The sequence below is a fragment of the Myodes glareolus genome, chromosome 14 (genome assembly GCF_982192425.1).
Source record: "Myodes glareolus chromosome 14, mMyoGla1.1, whole genome shotgun sequence".
Classification (NCBI taxonomy): Eukaryota; Metazoa; Chordata; class Mammalia; order Rodentia; family Cricetidae; genus Myodes; species Myodes glareolus.
The window spans coordinates 65,803,356-65,829,632 of NC_142039.1; the positions used below are offsets into that span (position 1 = coordinate 65,803,356).

Below are 26,277 nucleotides of genomic sequence, written 5' to 3' on the forward strand. Positions count from 1 at the left end.
CAGACGACACTGGAAGCTTCCAGATTAGAAACGACGGGAAGGAAAAATCAATCTGGTTAAGACAATATAGCAATGACCCATGTGACTCAACGGTAACAAGGTGGCTCCTAGGAACTGGGGGTGTAGCTCAATTAGAGAGTGTTTGCTTGGTGTGTGCAAGGCCCTGGGTTCAATCTCTAGGCCTGCAAGGAAACTAAAGGAAGACTCCTGCAAAATAGCAATGCTAGCTATCCACAGATGGAAGAACAAAGTAAAGAATGCCGTGATGCCGTAAGTATGACAGTATCTGTTCTTCCGCTGTTTGTGCAGAGTAGCTCATCAATTATATTTACAGGAAGCTAAGTATTGTGGAGGACAAATTGTAACGGTTGTAGGTACTATAGCAATAAATAAATAGCTCAGAGCAAAGGCAACCAAATACTATCCTTCTATGGAGAACAAATTAAATATATACCAAGCCAGAGAAATTAAGACTGGTGAAGACACATCCTCTGTTTAGAATTTTATTTGGCACTGCAAAGACTAAGGTTATTTATTAATAAATAGGGTCTACTTCTAATTTATCTCAGTATTGATCACGCAGAAGCACAAGTCCTTCAAGTTGCATGTCTCTTTCTAGCTCTGGCTTCACAGAGAGAAGACCCAGCAGTGTGTGTGTGTGTGTGTGTGTGTGTGTGTGTGTGTGTGTGTGTGTGTGTGTGGTGTGCAGGTACATCTGTGCATGTTCAGGGTTTCATTCCAGAATAATAGGCATCAACAAATGAGAAACTGTGAAGTTGGTGAATCTCTTGTCTACTACTTTCTTCATAAAATATTAGTAACGGTTTTTACCTGTCTCACCAGAGTGTCTTAAGAATTGATTTATATTTACAAACTACTCAGACACACTTGGATTTGAGACACTGTGAAAGTAAGAACATTATTATTATTATCAACTTGAGGCAAATAAATCGTAAGGAGAATACACTGAACTGGGATTGCTTGGCATTTACAATAATATAGGCTTTCCTGGGAATGCTTCCTCTCCAGAAATATACATCACGACATGCCTTTTCTTTCCCTAGGAAAAAAGATTTAGAGTCAGACCAGACCTCTGTGATAGTTAGATGTTGCTTCATCGACCTTGGGGCAGCATTTATACACATGCTCTGAAAGCTTTTACATACCCTCAAGGTGTTCATATACCCTGGACAGAAAGGAAAGCTAAGTTTCGATTTTTATGAAACAATTGCATAAAATGCCTTTGTTTTACACTAAATCATCAAAACCATGCTTTCTGGATAATTAGGGTTAAAAATAAGAATTCATTACTTTTTTTTTAACCACAGCCTGTTCTGTAGAGAAATGTCCTACAGTCCTGTCCAAGCATCTTTCTGGTTGTCCTACCTTTGAGCCACATGTCCCTTCTTGTAAACGCTGTGAACTCCATTCCCCTTCCCCCAGCAGTTTTCTGATGGCTGACCTCACTCCAGCTCATTGTCTATAATCTACTTCCACAAATCCACTTGTTTTCTCTGGAGAATTCCTGGATCCCTTGGTCCTTCACTGTCTTAGGCCAACTTGAGTCACAGCGTAGTTCCCCTGGCTTAGCCAAACATCCCTTGGGTCTCCACTTTCCAGGTCTCTGTACATACTTCCCCCAGAACGCTTGTGTACTTGGTGCTTATGTCTTCTCCGGAAGGAAGGACTCCAGTTCTCGGCCAATGGTTCCAACACAGCTGTCTTTTAGTACCAATGTCAGCTGGTTCTGGGGATCCCTGCAGAAATAAAATTCTAAGGGTGATCAAGCCTCTTAAATAATAAGAAATCATATTCAAATCAAACCTGTAATCTCTGAACAAATGACAATACCAGATACAACACAAATGTGTGTGCGGTTGTTATGCCATGTTGTTTAGGCAATAAGGACAAGGGAAAATCTACACATGTTCAACAATGACACAATATGTTTGAATATCTCTGAACCATATCATATGAACCCATGTTTTTGGACCTTATGAATACAAAGGCCCAATTTAGAGTGTCTGACACATAATGGTCACTAAGTAACCAGTGTGTAAAAAGAATATTATTAAATACCAGGCTAAGAATCAACAGCAGATTAACATGCTATGTCTGCAGGTATATTTGATATAATAATAGACACTGTACACAAGTCAAAATCTTGGGTTTACTGTTGGGAGGCAGTTTTCTTTCACATTGGCTGTCCCTTATTTTCTCCCCTAAACTCCTAGTAGCCTGGATATTAACATTTCTTAAAGAGGGCCCCATAGTCTAAAAATTAGGGTAACTATTATACAAAAAGCTAACCCTAAATACTATTTTGTGTGTGTGTGCGTGTGTGTGCGTGTGTGTGTGTGTGTGTGTGTGTGTGTGTGCTTGCTCATGCACCCCATGGCATTCATGTGGAACTCAGATAACACTTCTTTGGAGTCAATTATTTCCTTCTACCATATAGGTCTTAGGGAATGAACTCAGATCATCAGACTTGACTGCAAATGTCTTTATTTGCTAAGTCATCTTATTAGTTCCCCAGATAGTATTGTTTTCAACTACACAGTCTCTGAAGATGCTGAAGACTAAGGGGGTTTTATGGGGAAAGGCCTACAAGATGAGAATCTTAGTAATTGTTCTATGCCTGTGAAGAGACATCATGACCATGGCAACTCTTACAAAAGAAAGCATTTAACTAGGTCTTACTTACAGTTTCAGAGGTTTAGTCCATTATCATTAAGGCCATGATAAGAAACGTTGTGGAACACAGGCAGATTTGGTGCTGGAAAAACAACTGAGAGTTCTACATCTGGATCTGCAGACAGCAGGAAGAGAGATAATGGGCCTGGCTTGGGTTTTTGAAACCTCAAAGTCCAGTACCAGTGACACACTTTCTCCAACAAGGCCACACTTACACCAACAAGGCCATACCTCCTGATCCTTCTCAAGTAGCATTGCTCCCTAATTACTAAGCCTATGGGGGCCATTCTTATTAAATCAACTACAACGGGTCTATGTGTATGTGTATGTGTATGTATTCAACACTACAATCCCAAAGTTCCTGAATTCTGTTTCTCATTGATGGGAAGTCTTGACCAGCAATGCAATAAAGCATCCATGTAGAAAGGCGGGTTCTGAATACATGAAAATGTAATGGGTTTTAAGCTTGATTTTTCCCAGTGTTGCCTGTAAACCCACTTCGATTTCTTCTTCCTCTCGCAGTTAGCCTGAACCTACCTGAGAATCATTTGGTTAACACTGCTGCTTCCCACACCAGCTGTTAGCTTTTCTCCTTGGGTGGGTGTGATTCATAAGGAAGCAGAGGGCAGGGTCCAGGTGAAACTAATTTAGGTATTAGCTAGAGGGAACTACTTGTAGATCAATTTTACTCTGACAGATAAATTTGCCTTTGAGATCCAATTATATACAATATCAAGACTAGCATGAATCACCTATCACACTTAGAAACAGCTGCTAATTAAAGCACAGAGATGCTAGAACATTCTGATAACACAGTGAGATGGAATTTTTCAGAATTCAAAATGAAGAAAGATTACTATTTATTTCTCAAAGATAATTCCTCTAGTCATATTTCTAGAAAATTAGTTTTGGGTTCAATGAGCCACGGGGAAATCCATTTTAACAGTTTTTGTTTTCTAACTCTTTTTTTTTTTTTAATTCCCAACCTTCCAATATAGTGTGAAAAGTGCAATATTCTAACCAAGAGCTCACAAAAGTATCATCTGCCAAAACCAGAGTGTGTATAGGAACTGGAATTAAAGATCCTAGAATTACTGTCTGGCTCAAACCCCAACTGCTCCATTTGTTTGGGGGTGAGTTACCTAAATGATCTTTGTTTTTTTTTAAAAAAAATCCACTAAAGTGAAAATAAGATGCAAATTATGTCTTGTGACAAAGACTACATGAATTAATGCCTGTTAAAACACTGACTAGGTTAGAAGAGAGTGCACACAATGACACCCCAAAAATACACACTCAGCTTCTGTTTCTCCCCTCCCCACTCATCTACTTGAAAGTAAAATATTTTTGCAGCATTATATGTAGTATTTTGACTCATTAATAATTTCTCGTGGTGTGTGTGTGTGTGTGTGTGTCCCCTCAGGCATATTCTACCAGGTTTTGTTTGTTTTTGTTTCCCCCCCCCCAGTGGATCTCTTACTAGATTAGAACTCACAAATAGGCATGAGACCCCAGAGATTTGGCTGCCTCTGTCTCCTCAGCTCTAGGATTACAAGCTCGTATCACCATATCCAACCTTTTGTTTAGTTGGTATCTGGGGAACAAACTCATGTCCTAAAGTTCGCAAGGCAAGTGCTTTACCCACTGAGTTATCCATTAGCCCTCTCATCACTCTTTACCATATGTCTACATGGATCCTCAAATCATAACATCTTATGGCACGAGTAACAGACGGTAAGATATTTCTTAAGAAATCAGGATCTAGAATGCTGCAAACTCATCCACACTGAATAATATCAACTTACCTGCTCCCCATTCCATGCATATAACTCTTAGAGATGCTATCCATTCCTGTATTGAGAAGACAGACATCAGTGGCTTCTTGGGTGCCTGCCACTGACCTAGGCATCAGAGTCTCGCAAACAAGCCATGCTAATGATAATCTATGATTCTTGATAATCTATGGTTTGTGATCCACACGTGATTCTTTTTGTCTTTCCCTTTTAAATTCCACAAAGGACTTTGTGGCTTCTCAGAAGTTACGTCTGTGCCTCTATTTCCTCATAGAAATGAAGTGAACATGTTTGCTACCCTGGTTTCCTAAGAACTCAAGGATGTATAATATTTGTTGCACATCTTCTTAGAGCAAAATCTTCAAACAAATGGGAAACTTGAGATGGGATAACAAGGTACTTGAGTCACAGAAACACGGGATTCCAGGTAGATCACTTAAATAAGTGTATGGTAGTTCAGAAATACAAGGAAATAAAGTAATAATAAAAACATTTTGTTTCTAGGAAACCATCAAAAGAGACATTGTTAATAATGTTCTAACATATCTCATGGTGGGTTTATTTGAATTAAATTACATGAGCATGTGACTTTACAAAGAATTGTTGAAAATCATGAAATGTGTTAAGATTCACTGTAGAACCATCATCTGACTTTTACACTAAAAGCCTGTATCTATAACAAGGTAGGCTCATAGACACACACACACACACACACACACACACTCACACACACACACACACACACACCAACGTTCTAGTTAAGAGATCAGGGATGATGTAAACCAAATAAAGGGATTACTCAGTGGGGCCGTGCCTGGAAGAGGAGTTTATCAAGAAGTCCTCCTTCAGTCTATCTACTTGTTATTGACTTGAGGTTTCAGTGAAGATCAAGATTAAGAGGTATTATATTTAAGAAGTTCTGGTCAAGGTATGGTCACACACATCAATGTCTCATCTCCAGTCCTTTCTGCAAGGTTGTCCCACAAACCATTGTCAATGTACCCCCTTCTTCTCTTGGATAACTGTCCTTGTGTGGGAGTCTGGGTTGTTCTAGGTTTTGGTCTTCCTGGAATTCAAGATAACTAGAGGAGAGGTCAATGATCAGAACTTAGCTCTGTGTCTTCTACCAAAGTGAAGACCCCACATGGGGGCAGAGATGCCCAACTTCCAGCTTGATTCAGTATTTTCTCTTCCCACCCAAAGTCTCATCTGTTTCAGCAGAGGCAGTGTCTAAATGCCCGTTGAGCTGAAACATAGCCTCAGATGTGAGTTCCCATCTTAGCTCTGATTCCAGCTCTTCACCTGTCCGGAGGTGAAATATTTGATTCACACAGGTAAAGCTTCGCTAAGTAGGTAACAAAACTGAGAACTGGTGTTTCCAATGGTTTCCATTATTTGCTATGAATCTTATCTGAAACATCAGGTTGTGACAAAATATGCTCCTTAAAATGTTGGCGGCAAGGGTTTGAAAGATGCTTTCATTTAATTTTGATAGTTTTTTTTATTTCTCATGATTTTCATCACACCTGTGTTTGGACACATGCCAAGACATACATGTGAAGATCAGAGTCCAGCTTGGCAGGAGTTTGTTCTCTCTCTCCAGTGTGTGGGCGTGGGGAATCAAACTCAGGTTTTTAGGGTTGACAGCAAGCTTCTTTACCTAACAAGTGATCTCACTAGTCATGATGGATGGCTTTGAGTCTCTTCAAAGAAGTACATTATCAAAAGTTTTGCCGATGAGTTTCATGGGATCTCTTGGGAAACCACATTCAGGGAATCTACAGGAACTCAGAGAAAAACACTGATGTTTGGTATGTTTGTTGTTATTTCAATCTGCTAATTTATCAACCATTTTCTTATTGATATTTTTGTGGGTGTGTTAATCTTATGAGTCTGGTAACTCACTCACCAACTTATTCTGGTGCAGCCCACACTGGACCTTACACCTTCCTTTGGTCAACTTGCAGACGAAGCTGTAGGTTCCCCCATGGGATCAGGAAGAGACGGCCACTGTTCTGCTCCCGAGGATGACATATAAATAGGTCCCTAAGACCGCAGGCTTAAAAAAAGTGACAAAATCCCCACTAAAATGCAAGTGGAAGATGTTCTAACCTTCCAACTAGTGAGTTTTTATTTGAAACTGGCAAGAGAGACTCTCCAAAAAGGAGAACTTCTGAGTGAATCCAGCACTGGAGCACAGGCAAGTGAATTTACCAAGAAAGAAAAAGAGACAGACAGACAGACAGACAGAAACAGACCAAGACAGACAGACAGAGACTGACCAAGACAGACAGAGACAGACCATGAGAGAGATACAGACCAAGACAGAGACAGAGACAGATTTATAACATTCAATGTCAAATAGCTTAGTTTATTTAGTTTAATATTTGCTTGCTAGAGTATTTACCTTTTTGGGAGAAAAATCACACTGCCATGTTTTCAACATATCCCAAATCTGTTTGTTTTAATCATACCATGCTCTGACTCAGCACTCAGGAGGCAGAGGAAAGAGGATCACAGCATCAAAGTAGAGGGGCTATTATCTGGGTAGAAGAGATTCAGCAGGAGAAGGAGGGGCAAGAGAAGGTAATGATGGTGAATGTGACCATATGTTATGTACACATATGGAATTGTGCAATAAATTTAATGAAGTACGCTGTTTGTTGGCAGATGCTATATTAGACATGGGGGCTAAAGCATTTTTGCAGTGCGATCTTCCCCTGGAAATATGCACGGTCTGGTCACAGACTTTACTACTAAATTTGTCCCCCAGCCTGAGCTCCCAGAGCAGGCCTATCTGGAGATCCTGATAAGGCAAGTTCACAGTGTCCTCAGATGCCCACTGCCTTTCACAGACACCGAGTACAAGAAGTTGTGCTGAGATGGATGCAAAGCAAAGAATCCTCAGAACAACAGTTTCAATTTATGACAACAAACTTCAGAAAACTCATAAAACCCCATCTGCTCTGTGAAGCTTTCCAATAAAAATGACCAGTTGGAACTCAGTGTTCTGTGCCACTGTGTACACTGTGTCGGTGTAGATGGCTCTCTGGTACTCCAGTGTGCCTCGCCGGAGGGCTTTTATGGTGATTTCTGCATGGTACTCTACCTAAGGTAAATCAGTAAGGGGAGGGGCAGGGGTCAAAAGAATAGAAACCTAGCTCTTTCAGCAGATTTGCAGAGTGTAAACTATCTCTGTCCTGTCAAACTGCCCACTCGCTATACTTCCACTTTTATAGCTAAAGAGAAATGACTTCTGGATGCACACCCTGGGACATGGAAAAATAACTTTATGTGAACTTGTTCGCCATTCTGCTCCACAAAAGTTCTTTTGGTGCAACCAACTGCTCTGCTCTTGAGGCTACAGAGTAACATGGAAAGAGTTTATCTTCTTTTTTTAAAAAAAAATTGTATTGATTTTTATTGAGCTCTACATTTTTCTCTGCTCCCCTCCTTGCCTCTCTCCTCCTCCCTTCAATCCTCCCCCAAGGTCCCCATGCTCCCAATTTACTCAGGATATTTTGTCTTTTTCTACTTTCTACTTCCCATGTAGATTAGATCTATGTAAATCTCTCTTAGTGTCCTGATTGTTGTCTAAGTTCTCTGGGATTGTGGTTTGTAGGCTGGTTTTCTTTGCTTTATGTTTAAAAACAACCTATGAGTGAGTACATGTGATAATTGTTTTTCTGGGTCTGGGTTACCTCAGTCAAAATAATGTTTTCTTGCTCCATCCATTTTACCGCAAAATTCAAGATGTTGTTATTTTTTTCTGCTGTGTAGTACTCCATTGTGTAGATGTACCACATTTTCCTTATCCATTCTTTGGTCAAGAATTCTTTGGGCATTTAGGTTGTTTCCAGGTTCAGGCTATGACAAATAAAGCTGCTTTGAATGATGATCTTGACAGGGACTGGTTTTCCCTGAGAATGAAAGAAGGGACTTCAAATTGCCTGTCAAGTTCCCAGTTGTTGCTAACTTCACATAAATCACTCCCACTCAAGTCCTTCCCTAAATTTTTTTCTCCTCTGCCATCTGAATGACAACTATCTCTGACAATTACCTGAGAATAGTTGTGTAAGCACTATTTGCCTGTGTCCAAGAGCACCATGGGAAACAGCATTGTCCTCAGAGAGGGCTGGTGTTCCAACAGTGTTACATGGAGAAAACACGCTGCCTTGTTATATACATACAGTGTACACAACTCCAGAGAATAGAGTTCTCCTTTCCAAATGTAGACAAGACAATGTTGAGCACATCACTATATGTCAAGAGAAAGAAGGAGGGGAAGAGATGGGGAGGTGAAGGAAAATGAGATGGAGAAAAGAGAGGAGAGGAGGGAGAAGAGGGGTAGGAAAGGGGAGAGGAGAAGAAAGGAGATTAAAAACCTAGCAAATAGCTGTGCATGCTGATCCACATCTGCTATCCAGAACTGAGAACTGCATTTTCATCTATATCCTGGACTATAGCGTAAGATCCTGCACAAAACAACAACAGAACTCCATGCACATATATAAAAGCAGGCTGAAAAACAGAAAGGAACAAGAAGGGCATGCTATCTGTAGTTCACCTCGGTTAATGTATTTAATCCATTAAATCTCAAAACTTTTGAGATACTCTATTTTTACATGGAAAACAGGTTGTGAGTTATAATACTTATTTATGTGCACTATTCTGGTCATGGGGTTTTTTCCTTAAAATGGAGAGACACGAAGTTGTGTGGAAAGAGAACAGCGAGGAACATACCTGGGAAGAGCTGAGGACGGGGTGAATATGATCACAACTCTCTGTACAAAATCCTTGAAGATGAAGAACTTTAGAACAAAACTTCTCCTCAAAGTAGAATGTATTCAAGGGGAATGATTTTCAGAGGAAGGCACTATTGCTTCCTTCCACTGCCTCAAAGGTCCTGGCCATTCAGAACAGCTGTCCCTGGCTAAGCTGCCTTCGGATGTTTCTAGAATAAAAACAAGCAACTTCTCCTGGGGGTTAGTAAAATCCCAGTGTCTGCAGGACGAGAAATAGGTTATGTTAACTTTCCCTGACGTACTATTTAAGGACACTTTTGGCACCTGACTACCATTCCAAACAATTTCTACTTTTGTACACAAATGCAAGAGAAGGGTGCAAATGAATGCCTGCTGGATTAATAGAGCAGGGTGTTTTTTTTTTTACCTAAGGTAAAAATAAGCTATCAGAGGATGAAATGCAAATCCCTTACTTCTGCTCTGTAGAAAAAGAGATCCGCAGAAGATCATCAGGGCATCAGAAATAACAGCACAGCCTCCTATACCTCTCACCTGTGAACTGGTACTTCCTTGAACCTGGCAAAGAGCACCAGGTTTTAAACAGTTACCTCAAGGCATGAATACCTCAGTGTTCTACCTTAGTAGAAAGACTTCAGGCATTTTAGGAGATTTTATACATCACATTGACATATTTTAAATAGAACTATTATATTTCTGTATAACGTCAAAAGGACACAAGGAATTAGTGTCAAAATTTTTAACTAATTATAGAAAACATAAAAGTTACAGAATCAGATATTCTCAGGTGGTGAAGCGCCTGCTGTGGAAGCCTGAGGACCCACATTCATATCAACAACCCGGCAGCATGCATCTGAAACCCAGCGCTAGGAGCTGGAGACAGGAGGATCCCTGGCTTATTAAGCCAGATTCACCAAATCAGTCAACTCTGGTTCAGTGAGAGATTACATTTCCCCAAACAGTAAAGTAGACAGAGAGAGATGGAGGTGCCAGCTTATGGTTGGCATGCTCACAGACCTGAGCTTATTCCCTGCTTCACATGGGTATACATACATAAACATTTATCTAACACACACACACACACAAACCATGCCACACCACACACACACACATACACCCACACACCACACTACACACACACCAACATACACGTGCTCACACACGCATACTACACACAGATAGATGAACCAAAAATCCTGCCCACAGTTTCTCAATATCCCCGACTGTCATAGAATAAAGAAGTTTTAAAACTCCAGAATCCTCTCCTGGAAGAACTTCAGCTGTTTCTTTCTCTCTCCTCCCAAGACGAGAAGTGACACTCTGATTTCCCCTTGCTGTTCACATCCTCAACCATAATTGAAAATCAATATCAAAGATGCCAGTACCTCACACTCTGACTTGAAATTAGACTTGAGCAGCAAAAAAAGCTGCAGGGTTGAACTATTTTAAATGACAGGGAATCATGGGAGCCAAATAATTAAAATTTCTTAAGAAGTGAAATGGTGTGTTATAATTGGCCCTGCATGTTTCAAGTTGGAGAAAAATTACATTCGCTATTTCCTGCTAAATGAAGAGGCAGTTCTAATATGCCAATATTTCCATGAGCCACTCGAGGTCCTACCCATTGTGACTGATCTACTTGGGGTTTCTTACCATAACTAGCCATTGTTTATCAGATAATTTAACATTACTTTTGGATACGATTTGATCTTATGATTATTCTGTAAGTCTGTTGGGTTGTTTATAACCACAACAATAGTAAAACTTGCATGGATATATTTTTAAATGTATGTGGTTCTGTTATCAAATAACTTGGGTGATAAGATCTTTTGTAGCCCAGGCTGGCAGCAAACTTGCTATGTAGCCGAAGCTGGCCCTGAATTTCTAATCCTCTTAACACCACTTTCTGAGTGTTGAGATTACAGGCGTGTACAACCATGCCCATATGCTGTGCTAGGGTCAAACCCAGTGTCTTTCATAGACTAGGGAAGCATTCTGCTAGTGAACACATACCCAGCCTTCAAATACTATTTAATTAGTAACTAGATAAATGTTCCTACCATACATTGAATTTCCTTGACTGGATCTCCTTTTAATAGAAAAGGGTCATGTCTGTGTTTCCTAATAAAACATAAAACAATGTCACACATCAGTCACCAAGTAGTTCAGGTTATTAAATGGAGTGAAATGTCTTGATTTAGCCTGGCAACCATCTCCCACTTTATAACAGATCTACCAAAAGTTATCAAAATTACTTATCAAAGAGGCATCATCACATATTAATTTTTCAGTCACCCTAACATAAACACAGATAATAAAAATGGTAGTAGAGGCAAAAGTACTCAGGGGCAAGCAAGAACAGACAGGAGAAAGGGCTCTCCTGGGAAGAGGCTTAGTAACCCACACAAGTCTAACTACTACGTAAATCATCTCTTCCCATCTGTTTTAAATGACACAGCATCAGAGTCTGGGTGGTACTGCCAGCATCCCCAGTCTCACAACACAATGGGCAGTCCATCCTCGAAGTCAAGCAGAAAGGATGCTGCAGGGATCCAGTGATGCGAAAATGCCTGACAGAATAGAGATGAATTTACAAGAAAACTGTTTTTCTGAAATTAGGACCATGCTAGAATCCCCAATCACTAAAGACTTTTGTAGGTCTCTAGTCTAGCATCTCATGTGAAAAAGAAGGGAACACTCAGATAGGGGGTCACACTCCTGTAATCCCAGCACACAGGAAGTTGAAGGAGGAGAGTTACCAACTCCAGGAAGCCTGGGCTACCACAAGACCATATCTTAAAATAATGAATGACAACAACCACCCAAACCTATTAAAACCAAGTCTCGTTTTGATTCTACTGCATGGACTGGCTTTGTGGGAGCCTGGTTTGTTTGGACGCTCACCTTCATAGTCCTGGATGGAGCGGGGAGGACCTTGGACTTTCCACGGGGCAGGGAACCCTGACTGCTCTTAGGACTGGAGAGGGAGGGGAAGGGGAAAAGGGGAGGGGGAGGGGGAAAGGGAGGTGGGGAGCAGGTGGAAATTTTTAATAAATAAATAAATTAAAAAAATAAAAATAAAACCAAGTCTACAGGAATGAGGCGGCCCCTGGAGATCTCAGAACACTGCTTAAGACACAAGTGAAGAACAGGGTTCCATTTGGCTACATGTAGCTCTGGCGCCTTTCTACCAGATAGCAAATTGTTCTTATGAAGGCCTCCAAACGAGCCTGAGATCAAGCAGAGGGAATTGACAAGGGGAAGCCTCTTTCTGAATACATCAACTATCTCAGTGGTTGTGTGTTGACTGTGTTCCTTAGACATCCTGGCAACATGCTAATATTCAGACTTTGCTGTTTGGCCTTGCACATGTAAGTGAAGGTTTCCCCAGCTGGAAATAAATAGAAATGAAGATTGAAAAAAAAAAACCCTCTCCATCTCACAACAGCCTAAGGACCTCTCTCAACTGGGAAGTCTTTTGTCTTGTTTTGTTTTGTTTTGTTTTGTTTTATTTCCTGGTTACTTTGATATTTTGATGAAAGAAATTTAAAGGAGGAAGAGGGAAAAGTTTATTCTGCTCAAGGGTCAGGAACTGAAGCAGCTGGTCACATAGATCACATCCACATTTGGGAAGCAGAGAGATGGGAATCCTCCTGTGCAGCCCAAGTTCCTCAAAGGGATTGTAGCCACCCACAGTGGGCAGGTCTCCTACCTCAATTATCCCAACAAGTTAAGCCCATAGCTCCCCAGAAGCCCGTCTGCCAAGTGATTCCAGCTTCTGCCACCCTGACAGTGAGCTCTAATTACCACAGCACTCTGCACAGTGGTAAAAGTGTCCTGCTTGACATACAGGAAAAGAATAATGATCCCTCCAGGAGTCCAAGGATAGAAAGATAAACTAAAAAATTCATTCCCTTCCAAAATTCGTGGGAACCATTGTAAGGAATGTAGAATCAAATTAAAGGTAAGCACTTGGATCCCTGCCTCAGTGTACATTCCAAGGAAGTAAACTTCACATTCTCACTTCCCTGTAGCATCGTAACATTGCCAAGGATGCAGTTTTCCAGCTTTGGAGCTTATTGCTGGCTTCATAGACTGCAGACCAAATGCAGGTCTCACACATGCTGGTAGTCCCTGTACCCATGCCAGGCCTCAGCTCTCACCGTATGCGATTCCATACTGGAGGGAGCTGAACTGAAGTCAGGAAGAAGCTCATTCTGTACGCATATCTCCATGCAAAAGTGTTACTGTTGCTTTAAAAAAAGATTTGTAGAATGGAAAGCAAACACCATTTACAGGACCAGCCCTGACTCCTTTAGCCCAATACATCTCATCTCTACACACATCCAAAAAGATGTGTGCACAAGAAGGAGCATAGTTAAGTGGATGCTCACATGACCTTCAAACTATACTGCAAGTATATCCAGGTTTCTTCAGTTTCCTTGCCCACCTTCTCCTCTACTCTACACAAAAGCAATTTCCCCTTCTCTAAGCATCACTGAGTCTTTGATTTTCTCAATTTTAAATTTTTAACATGTACTGCCACCCCCTGACTCAAAGTCATGACTTCTCTCTCCTCAGAAACTTTCTCTAACCTTCCCAAGGGCGCTTCCTTTGCCAATGGTGCAAACTCTATCTCAGGACAGGGAATGCTTTTATTTACATGTATTTCTCTCTCTCTCTTTCTCTCTCTCTCTCTCTCTCTCTCTCTCTCTCTCTCTCTCTCTTTCTCTCTTTCTCTCCCTCCTTCCCTCCCTCTCTGCCTTCCTCCCTCCCTCTCTTTTTCTCTCTCCCAATCCTAGAACGTACAGCAAATGCCTTTTTAGGTTTTTAAATCTTACAACACTTTCCTGGATGTAATATTCAGTTTGTTAATGAACACAATCACATTTGTGCCCACATATCCCTTGCATCCCTTGCTCGCTCTTGGATGTTCGCTTTGTGGCCATTGTACTTTAGTTTTCTCCTTTTCTATCTGCCATTACTGTGAATGGGAGGCTCATTTGACATCACTGGCATGTGAGTCTCAACACGGTAAAGCTTCTTGGTGGATGTGAGTGCTCCAGATTCAGGCAGAGGAAAAAACAATTTTAAGCCAGCATGCTCAGTGTTCACTTTCATAACTCAGAGATGGAAACGAGAAGCTTGTGATTCTTCCTTATTCTATAAACCAAGCTTGCTAGGAATGGTGGCCTACACCCACCATCCCTGAACTTGGAAAGCAGGCAGGAGAACTATCACAGTTTGAGGCCATCCCCATCCCCAAAGCAGGTTCCAAGCCAGTCAGTACTACCTAACAGAAGGAAAGAGAAAGAAAGGAAGGAAGGAAAGGAGGAAGGAAGGAAGGAAGGAAGGAAGGAAGGAAGGAAGGAGAGAGAGAGGTAGAAGAGTGAGGGATGGAAGGAGAGAAGAAGAGAAGGGAGGAGGAGGAAGGGGGAAAGAAATAAAATAAAATTATTAAGCAAACAATAATAAATAAACAATAAAATAGAAAAGATAAAATGTACACCCCTGTCCTGGCCAAATAACAAAAACAAAACGGGACAATGATGACTTAGTCATCTTGGTTGACAGAACATTTCAGCATCTCAATAACCAGGTATCTGAGGAACACAGCATAGCTATGACGCATCTCTCTCCTCCACACTGGGGATGCTGGGCCTGAGGAGTACAGCCATAGCTGGGAAGCATCTCTCTCCTCCACACTGGGGATGCTGGGCCAGAGGAGTACAGCCATAGCTGGGAAGCATCTCTCTCCTCCACACTGGGGATGCTGTCTCATTGAAAGGGATTTGTTGGAAAACGAATTCCCCAAACAGCTTGTTTTGTTTTGTTTTGCTTCCTTTGTATGTGGGCTGATTGTCTTAAGCTGCCAAAGTAGGAAATAAGTGGCATTAAAAATGTTTTCCTGTGAAGAAGCAAATTAACTCTTTTGCCCTAATATTCACCAGAGACTTCCTGGAATTGTGAAAACAACACTTTCTTCCTCCGGACAGCATCTAATTTCAGTTTCTTCCTCTCTGCTCTTTGAAGTTGCTAATGTCTACGACAGTATGCAATATCACGCCAGTTTTAATTCAGGTGAAGCTAAAATTAGAGGTAAACTTGCTGGCTAAGTGGTCTCATATCACGTATCACACTGAAACTCAAAGTAGACACTTAGGCTAAATTTTAAAAGGGGGGATCTCCAAATTTGCATTCACAAAACCCTCATTGATATGCAAGAGCAGCTGTCTGGTTACCCACCTTGCCCATCATCAAGCCAGCGACTTCCTTACTAAAGGCTTTATGGATACTTGGCTAAGAGAATAATTGCAAATTGAGAATGGATCGGAAGGACAACAGTGTCCACCACAGCCTTCCCCATTCAGCTAGAAGGGCTCCTCCACATCAGCTATCAATCAGATGCAGAGCTTGGCCTGTGCTGTAAACCTTCCTTTAACTCTGGGCTGTTGCACACACCCTCATCTGATAACGACTGTTGCCATAGTAGGCATCTCCTCGGGTGCAAGACCTAATTGCTGGGAAATAAAATGTATGCAGTCTAATTTCTCAGAGACTGACCTTAACCTTCACAAAGAGTCTCCTCAGACTCTTCCTCCCATGTGAAGACTATTATGGACCAAGTTGTGTATCTTTCCAAAATTCAAAAATTGAAGCTCCCTACCATGGGAGTTTTATTAGGGAGACTGAGCCTTTGGAAGACAACAAGGGCCAGAAGAGATTCGCAGGGTGGAGCCGGTATGATCTGACTAGCATCCTAACAGAAAACGTACCAGAGAGTTCTCACCCTACCCTTTTCGCTCTTTTTCTTTCTCTCTTCCTCTCTCCCTACCTCCACCTCTCCTCCCATCTTACATGTGAGGACATGGTGAGAATGTAGCCTTCTGCAAGAGAAGAGAACCTACAAGAAGTGGTGAATCAGCGCTCAACCTTGATCTTGTGTTTCTAGCCTCTAGAATTTTAAGAAAATTTTCCTTTGTTTAAGCTACTCAGTCTATATGACAGACCATACTGACTGGGACCAAATTATTGTGCATGCAGATGCATAAATATTAATATGGTAGCTGATGTGAAGTGTGTGCCACTGAATGGCTCCACATGCATTTAGGTATTGTGGGATGTCTTTAAGCAGAGCTGCACTTTTACGTTTTCAGCTGGTAAAAGTTTCTCTCTCTTTAGCCCATTTGGAATAGGTATTCTCTTTGGGAGACTGTTTAATAAGTCAAAGACATAACAGAAACAGTGTTGACCTCATTACCATAAGCTCCCTTCTCCTGTTTATAACTTGCTCATAAACCTTCATAACTGCTCAGTAAGAAAACCGTCTGGATGGTAATAGTACTCAGAGGGGGTGTTGTTTGCAGATCAGTGAAGCCAGGCCACATGTCCCTCCACCAAAGAGCTTTAAAAGTGCTACTCTCAGTGAAAACAAAACTCCTTAAAATTTATTAACACACCAGCACTGCTGCGCAGAAGAGGACACGAGTCTACACGATACGGAAGACAGAATTTTCTTTGTGCGCTTTAGCCTATCCAGTGCAGTCTTCCTTACACACATCCTTAATTCTAACATGCGATCAATGTACAGGCGCACTTTAGATTCCAGTTTGCTTTTAGAAATAAATGCAGTCATGTATGTGTGTCTGTAAGTTTGCATACATGCATAGAGACATGAGTATGTAAAACTATATATATATATACATATATACAGATGTACACATTGATAGTGAAACACCTTTTGAACATTTCTTTTCTATGTTAAGTGAAAATGTGGTATAGAATTGAATATTTGGTTGTTCTTATTTTTCAAATCTCTGTGTGTGTGTATGTGGGTGTGCATGCGTGCACACACGCGTGTCCTGCTAAGTAACTGGAGCTGGCAAGATGGCCCAGTGGATAACAGATAGTTGCCTCCAAGCCTGATGACCTGAGTTCTACTATCCCCAGGAATCATATGCTAGAAGGAGAGAACCAACTCCCCTGATTTATCTTGTCTTCTGACATCTACATGCGCATCATGGCACACAACGTACATGCATGCATGCATACACACAATCCACCCAATCAATGTTCATAACAAATCAGACATTAAGGGTGCTGGCCAGGTGGGTTAGATTTCAGATACACACTGCCCGGGAAGGTAACAGAAGGGACAGGTTGTCCTCTAGATGCGACTGTTTCTTTTGTAATCAACAAAGTCTCTTTATGAAACCATTGCAATTTTGCTTTTATCGGCAAGCAAATCCGGTTCTTTTCATGTTGGGGACATGCTTGTAGACTGTATTCTGTGACGTTTGCCTTGGTAAGAGCTGACTAACATTGGATCAGTTTAAGTCCAGAATATTGAAAACATGAAACAACTGTAAAAATTGCAATCCTGCAGAAGCAGGTACCCATAGCAGCAGCACAGAGGGAGGGGCAACTGTATTCTCTCTGCCTCACCCCTGAGGCGCTGCATAAAGGGCTCCATACCTCCTTAAGCTTGTAACTCTAACTTCCAGTCCTCAGGAGCAACTGCCATGAGAGAAACGTGCTGAACAGGAAAACAGTCTGAGAAATCTGGAGTGTGGGGCTTTCTGTGGATTAGTGGCTGGGTCAGCTCGACAAGGATGTGCTGCTGGGAAACAGAGTTGGCAAGGAGCTTGGACACCCAGTGCAAAGCTAAGACATAAAACCAAATGGAACTTGTGGGTTGCTCGGGATTTTGCCTGAACACAGTGGTACCACAGGCTATGTTAAAACTAGAGGGGGAAATTAGAATACAGACTGGCAGTTCATTAATATTAATAGCTTAGGAATGAGAGGATCACAATGGTGGTTAAATAGGGCCATGTGTTTTGGACAATGATTTTTAAAGCATTTGTAGATACAATATGACAAACTGCAGATTATTTTAAACAATATAAAAGTTATAAAGCTGCTGTGATGGAAAATACAAAGTCATTCAATCTGGCTGGATAAGACTTGGGTGTCCATTATATGACTGATTATATGTCCATTATATTTATTTTTGCCATGTTTGAAATTTTCCTAATAAAACTTAAATATGAGTTAGTGAAGTTGTTTTATAGAGATGACATCATTTCAGTGTCTTGAAAATACTGGATAAAAATGTATATACATGTGCCCCAAAGCATATTATTAGGAAATTAATCAACATAATTATTATAAAATGCAAATCTCCTCTTAATGTCCTACTTTATTTACCTCATAAATGTAACACAACAGCCGGTTCACACGTAAACGAGGGGGCTCTAACTACCCTCAAAATGTTCTTGTGGGGATCAGCTGAAAGTTATGTTTTATAAGTTGTATGTTGGGAGAGAAGACTGATTTAGAATTTTCAGCTCTGAATTGGCTATGGTCTCACAGTTAATATTCTAGTAGCAATAAACACATTCTTCCATTTAAAAGGGGAGATGTTTGGGAATGTACACATCCTCAGATGTTTCTTCTTCCTACCATTCAGCAAGGAAAGCAAGAAGGGCACCCTATTTCCCCTAAGAGGTAAAGTCCACTGTGTAACACAGCCACTCCCTGTTACTGGACGCTGCTCTCTTCCTGTGGGATTCACGTTTATTTCTGATTCTTCTTATATCCTTTCTAGTTCAGACATCAGGATGAAGAAGCAGCTTATTAGATAACAAGCTGGGATTATCTAATGAAAGGGGTGGCCGTGTCAGTCATAAGACTGCGTTTGCAGGGTTGGGACCGAGGAGACACTCTTCTCAACCTCGGAATCTTTCCACCAGCCTCTGTTGCGTTCTGATCCACGTGTCCTTTGGTTCCTCAGCTACTGGGATGGATTGTTTTTTTATGTAACTTGATATGTGAGAACTGATTTAATATGAGACCAAGTTAATCAGAAATTCATTTCTCTCCCAGAAAAATGGACATAGGCCTTAAATATTACTTCCATTACAAAAATAATAAAAAAACTAAATCACGGATAGTTAAACATATTGGAACAAAATCTTAGTGCTTAATATGATAATAAGGTAAATAACTTTAATCCTGTCAGGAGGAAGACCGAGACAGAAAGACCTTGAGCTTGAGATTTGTCTCAGCTATATAGTGAGTTTCAGGGTCGACTGGAGTATAAGCAAGACCCCAAGTCTGAAAAAGTAAACTTTCAAAAAAAGTTTTTTTTTTGAAATTACAATGAATTCTCCGCTCTCGTGTGTGTATAGATATATGCGTGTTATGTGCATTTGAGTGCAGAGGACAATATCTGCTCTACAATCCAATCTATCCTGTTCCCTTGAGGCAGGGTCCTTCTTTACCAGATCTCCAGTTTCTCAGCTAGAATCTCTGACCAATAGGATCTAGGGATGTGGCTGTGGGGTTCTAATGTTTGTATAGAAAGTGCCCTTCTTCAAGGAGGCTTCTCCCCAATCTCAGGAACACAGAAGTCTTAATGGAAGACGTTAGGTTCATTTAAATTTTCAGAAGCTATGACAGTAACACATGGTTTTAGCGAAAGTCCCTTAACTCATGTTAAGATGTTAGAAGTTTCAGCCCCTCTGGCTTTTGTATCATCTCTTCACACCATGAAAGGGTCATAGAATGCTACAGCATCGCTATAAAAATATCTTTGACTTGTGTGTCCCCTGGTGTGCCCTGAGGTCCAGGAGTGGCCAACGGCCTCTTTCCAAACTCCTTGCTTAAAAAATAAAAGTTCCGTGCTGAGGAATACTCTCCCATAAACATCCCCTGAATGAGTGGAGGAGACATGACCGTGGATGCTTTCATGCTCTAAGAAGAATGTGCCCACCAGAGAGGTGAGACTGGGAGACATTTTCCTCTCCAGATTCAAAAGGAATTCGTGAGATGGTAGTGACAGTTTATAAAGGGAAATAGATGGACCTTTGGGAATGAGCTTGCTAAGACCCAGAACGACAAATATCATATGTATTCACTCATAAGTGGCTCTTAGACAGGAAGCAAAGAAAACCAGCCTACAAGAAACAGCGCTTTCTTAAGGTGTCTCTTCAGGTGTCTGAGGCATAGTTTCGTATATTTCAGCACTTACACAATGTGCCCAAGACACAGGACAGCTTAGGAGCGACCCTCTAACATTAATCAGCACACAGTGTTTAGTGAGTGTGGGAAGACAATGCAGAGTCCGTGAGGTGGGAAAATGGTTTTTCTCTGGTGGGACACCTCGGGATTGGCACACCAACACCTTTGCCATTGCTAGACTGAATGACTGCTCTCCACAGAAAGGCAGTCTTGAGAAAGAGTACTGTGCACTGTGAGACTGCGCTCGGGTTCCACATGCTGCCATCTCTCCCTGCTTCCCTGAGTGACGCCTGTCCCTGCTTCCACGAGTGCTGTCTGTCCCTACTTCCCTGAGTGTTCCCTGTCCCTGCTTCCCTGAGTGTCCCCTGTCCCTGCTTCCCTGAGTGCCGTCTTCCCTGCTTACCCAAATAATGATGGCAGAACATCTCTGCCTTTTGCTTGAGGTTGGCAACGTGCTTAGAAAGCAAAGACAACCAATACCACGACTGGGTTTACAAAAAAAAAAAAAAACAAAAAACAAAACAAACATGCTACTATTTTTAAAAGTAAATGATTCCCCACTTGCTCTCAAGGGTTTGCATCTGTGGGCATTCATTTCGAAGCTTCTCTTTGGAAACCATACTGCCTAACAACAAGGTGGTCAAGAGCAAAACCCCAAATCCTCATTATCGCAAATTATAAAAGGCTTCTGCTGGTTGAAAAATAAAACTATCAAAACGAACAGTTGGAGAACAAAATTATTTTCTCACAAAGCCTAGGAAAACAAAAATAAGAAAAGTAAACAGAAGGAAAGAAAACAAGTGGCAGGAAACATCCACGCTAATGGAACAGCTAGGGAAGCCCATCCTTCGAGTTGCGAGTGTAGAGCGGTGTACGAACGAGGTTTGACTCACCTGGTGATACGTGTGCCTCCTAGGAAGTCAGCTCTAAGCCTTGAAATGTGTCGCCTCTTGAGAGTGTCTTTGGTTGTGGATGCAGTCCAGAGTAGAGTGCTTATTTACCGTATGCAAGACATTGGGGCAGATCCTAGAACCACAAAAGCATCAAAATAAGCGTCTCTGTCTCTGGAGACCTAAGGCCACGCTGAAATGTTCTTGTCATCTTTTAGAAGAGCTGAAGTCTGAAGTCAGCTCAACAGAGAGAGGTTTGTACCTGTCCTGGACCCTGTCCCATGCCCCTCTTCCCTGTCTGTCTTTAATCTGAATCTTTTTTTTTTATTTCAATAAGCCATGGCTGTGAGCACAAAACAGACTGCAGTAAGTCTGAATCCATCTATGTATCACTGAGTGTAGGGATAGTGTGGGACGTCTGCAAACTTGCAGCTCACCTCAGATGTGTGAATGGCCTTGGGAACCCTCAATTTTGCAATTTATGTCCACAGTGAGAGTCATTGTACCCCAAATCTCTCCCGTAACGTTGCCCTGCCCAGACGTGGAAAACCTTAAAGAAAGAGAACAGGGACACTAATCCAATCACGTTTTCCTCCTGCATCTGGCCTCTGACAGAACTGTCCAGAGACCAACCGGACTGAAAGCAGACAAAATAAATTTACTACTTACACCTCAAGGAAACCCACTGGGTGCCATCAATGCCATGTTCAGTTTGGAATCCTAGCTTTCCCTTACATTCTGTGAACTGGAATTACTCATTGGAGCAAAAATATAGAGGGTAAAGCTGCCAGGTTATAAAGCAAGTGTGGAGTCCTGTGTAGGGCTCAGTACCTCTTCTCTCTCTGGGAAACTGGCAGCAAGAAGCTAAATTTACAGCACAGTGGAGGAGGAGGGGTTAATGGGAGGATTAGGGGGTGAGGTATTGGCTTGCAGCCAGTAGTGACTGGGCAGTTGCCTTTGTCACTTTCCCTGAAAAGGCCAGGCCCCCAAATTCACACTTCTGGCGAAGACAAACAAAATGACAAGTCAGAAAGGAAACCCAGAGCCCTAAGACTTCGGTGTGGCCATCCATTTCAAAGTGAGAGGTGTGTGGGAAACCAGCGTTTCTAGCATCTGAGTGATGAAAACTATAAGAATCCCAAAGACCAAAGCACTAATGTATCTCCCCTTCAGGACATCTCTTTCCTCCCATGGCATAGTACATGGTCAGCTCATGAGCTACAGTGAGGTGGGTCTCGGTGGCCTGTTCTCTTGTAAGTTGAAAACACAGCCACCGTGTGATGGGTTCCAGGAACAGCTCCTGCGAAGCAGCTCCACCTATGACAGGGAAAATGAAAGCCACCCAGGCGAGCTCCGATTCTCCTCATTTCAGAACCAAGTCCCCTCTTCACAGGGTCCAGCAGCCCCGCCCACTGAGAATCTGAGATTTCACCATTCTAAAATCAAGTGGGACCCAGAAGGCATGATCTCTGATTGCTCTCTGCAGGAATCTGGGGAGATGCAGAGGGGCTTTTGGGTTCACGCTTGGTGCCCACATCTGTTTTATCCTTGACTTTTTCTCCTTCACCAAATTGTCGATACATTTAATACACTTTTCTAAGCCATCAGGAAACCTTTCATGAAAAGCTATTTTGCAAAACCCTAAATTTATAATCCAGAAACAGTGGCAGTTTGTTTCGTTAAAGAACAAGACTCTGTAATTCAGGGATCTGAACGCACTCCCTCAGCCATTTGGTTCCTTGCAATTTGACAAGCTTGTGCAGGTGTGGATGAGTCCACATGTGTGTGCTTCTGAGTGATTTTTCACACATTGAGGAGGCAGGCAAACAAGAGGACACCTGGTCTCCGGTGGGACTCATCACATCATAAGAATCTGTCAAATGCCCCTAGATTTTTAGTAGCTGCACTTCCCTTAGTAACCATTCAATTTATCAAGCACATTTCTAGAAAACACACCTCCAGTTATAGAGATAAACATTCTCTCAATTTCTTCAATTTCTTTCTTTCTCCCAATCTTCCGCTCTCCTGCCCCCTTCCCTCTTCTATTGTGACATGTACCCATCCAAAAATCTACAGAGTAAGCCAAATACATATGTTCTTTCTAAATCCCAATTGGGGTTCTTCTTATCTTGGGAATCCAAAATATAATCAGAGAGAATCTAAGAAGCTGAGAAACTGATATCCATCCATCCACCCATCCATCCACATAATAATTCTTTAAAAAAATGAAGTCAACAATTGAATGGCATAGGAGGCACTGGAGAAACTTGGTGTCTAATGGTTAAATAGAAACCTAATCAGTGTGAAGAACAAGTGTAAGAGCAATGTTATATGATAAGGCAGGTGCACAGGACCTGGGAAATATATGAAGAAATATACAGGAAGTAGCAGAGCAATACCTAAGTTATGCCTAAGAACTGAGTAGAAGTTACAGGAAGAACATTGAGAAACTGGTCTCAAACTAATAGTAAGTGGGGTCACAGAACAGAAAATCACAGACATACTGAAGATGCAGAGAAGGGTAAGAAAGGTAAGGGCATCATTGGGGGGCGGGGGTCCTTGGTTTTCTTGTGCACCCATCTGGATGAAGGCCTGGGCATATATCCAAATAGCAGTGGCCTTTGACTGAAGGATGTACACACTTTTAAAATCCCTCAAGACTTACCAAGGATGTTAGCATCCAACTTAATCCCCTTAACTGAGCTCACATGATGCTAGGAAGCATAGCACCAGCAATCAGAGGTCTAATCAAAAGAAGCCTGAAATTCAAAAATGGGGTATCCTGTTTGGAACACAGCATGGAACAGTAATGGGAAACGCAGCACCCAGTTCTAAGCACGACTGATGGACTGACTTGATAATAAGTCTGAGATCTCTTATGGATTGTTCTGTTACTCTGACATGCATCTTAAAGTCTGACACGATGCTTAAGGTACAATGGAGCAGGTTCAGGGTCAATGAATAAAGGGGTACAAAGTATTTGGTAAGCAATAAATGATTTATTCACATTTTATTCACAGAACAGGTCATCTTGGGAAAGAAAGCATTCATCTTCACTCAATAATTCAATATATCCATGGTGAAATATCAGACCACAGGACACTTAACAAGCTTAATACACATGTAGTATATACCGGGTGACTGTAATATCATATGTCTAGTACAATAAAGATAACCAGGCAATGCTAATGACCTAATTGCCCTGGCTTTCTCAGATAAGAATACCTTAGAATACAATGGCAACATCAGATTAAACCTAATAAGCCATATTATACTTTATTTTATCAGTCAACTGGTCAAAGTGTTTATTATAGAACATAGTCAAAGTTTACAGTGGAGAGCCGAAGAAGGCAGGGCATTTCAATGGTTATTTAATGAGATTATAATCTAATTTAAATCATCTAAATGTGAAAAATAGAAAAATAAGTGTCAATGGAAAGTTCATGCCCTGGGTCCAGTGGGAGCAGCGAGTAGGCTCTGCAGAGGACCGGATGGAGTTAGGACTGGAAAGACAAGAAGGTACAGGATTCAGTGATAACAATTGGATGGAACTAGAGAAAGCTGCTGATAAAACGGTGTAATAATTTAATTATAAAAGAAATTAATCTGAAATTAATTGTGTGTTTTGTTCCCAATCCATAGCCAATAGCAGCACCACCATCACCTTTGGACATTCAGCCTTGCCAGCTCCTCAACTGTCATGATCAGATTCAGTAATCTGATGATTATCATTTGAATTTATATCTATTGGTTCATTCTAGTACATTATCAAATCAGAAAGAGGATAAGTGGTTCCATTCCTTCTCTAAACACTGGCATGTGTTAGGTAATGACAGGTTCTGACAATTTAAAGTTCTAATGACTTTTGTGGAGCCATCTCGGGGGACTATTTAACGGCCTGAAAACTTTCAGAAGATAAAGTAGTTTATGGATAGTCTGAAATTTCCTTGTGTATTCTCATGAGAACATCACTCTCATAAACAAATGAACATAGGGACATTTTCTGAATCACACAGACTCTCCAAGGATGTCTGAGACACACACACATTATCTTCAGCGAGACCCTTAGTGTATTCTCTATTTGCACATCTGTCCAAAATCTACTCTTATGACTCATAATTACTACTCTTGAGTTCAACATCAGGTACATGCTTTATTGACAAGTCTTCATCCATCACCCCCATTCACTACCTAAGTCATGCTAGACAGTGTCTAGTTCTCATATTCCAGTCATGCAAAGATCAAATCTTCAGCTATTATTGATTCTGACTTGAAACTTAAGCCCAGTTTCTTCAATGGCCTTTTACCTGCTCATAAATATTTCCCAAGCAAGACTTCATCCCTAACATGCAGATAAGATGTAGGAATTTTAATCCATTGTGTGTCAGCATGCAATGTTTGTTATTTTCCATGTATAGATGTAAGACAAACTCACAAAAAGTAGCAACCTGGCATTTTACAAAACCACTCTGTAGTTAAGGAAAGTATGTCTATATTTCAGAAAGCTGTCAGTCAATCTTCTGAAAGAGTACATTTTGAATCATTAAGAACTTCAGGAGAAGAAAATTTATAATACCATTTTGGGGATAGAGTAGAAGGAAGATAAAATTTAATGAACCTTCATTTTATGTAAATACAACAGAATGTTGGATTTATAGGACTGATAACATCAGGGAACTCATTTCGTTTTATATAACCCAAGGTCCCAAACTTAAGGAATTAATCTGTTAAAGTTATTACCCTGTTAGATCAAGGGCCAGTAACTTTGTAAAATATGTACACTAGGGCACCAATCCTGGGTGGCAAAGAGCAGATGGAAGTTTTGGCTGATGTAATATAGAAAGGAGGGTTTTCCCAACAAATGAAATGGTGTGGGCACAGTCCCAATACGTAAAAACAAGAAAGAGCACACGTTACTGGGTCCTAATGCAATCGAAACCTGGCAGAAAACTGTCTTGAAGAGCTGGTTTCATGCAAAAAAAGATGACCCCAAAACAATTCTGGGTCCCATCTTCTGGGAACACAAGGTCAGAGATGAAATAACTCGTGATGTGACTGAACCCAGGGAAAGGGAGTAACTTTGTGCCAGACCTCAGAACGGAGGGAACTGAG

The 26,277-nt window shown here is 41.3% G+C and overlaps 1 long non-coding RNA gene across 1 annotated transcript; it reads right to left on the reverse strand.

Moving 5' to 3' along the window:
- Nucleotides 1-746: 746 nt before the first annotated feature.
- LOC148119903 (uncharacterized) lies at nucleotides 747-4,768 on the reverse strand. Its single transcript, XR_015734946.1, has 3 exons — nucleotides 4,500-4,768; nucleotides 2,705-2,809; nucleotides 747-1,757 (listed from the first exon to the last, which is right to left on the reverse strand). It is a non-coding gene; the product is annotated as an uncharacterized LOC148119903 (long non-coding RNA).
- Nucleotides 4,769-26,277: the final 21,509 nt, after the last annotated feature.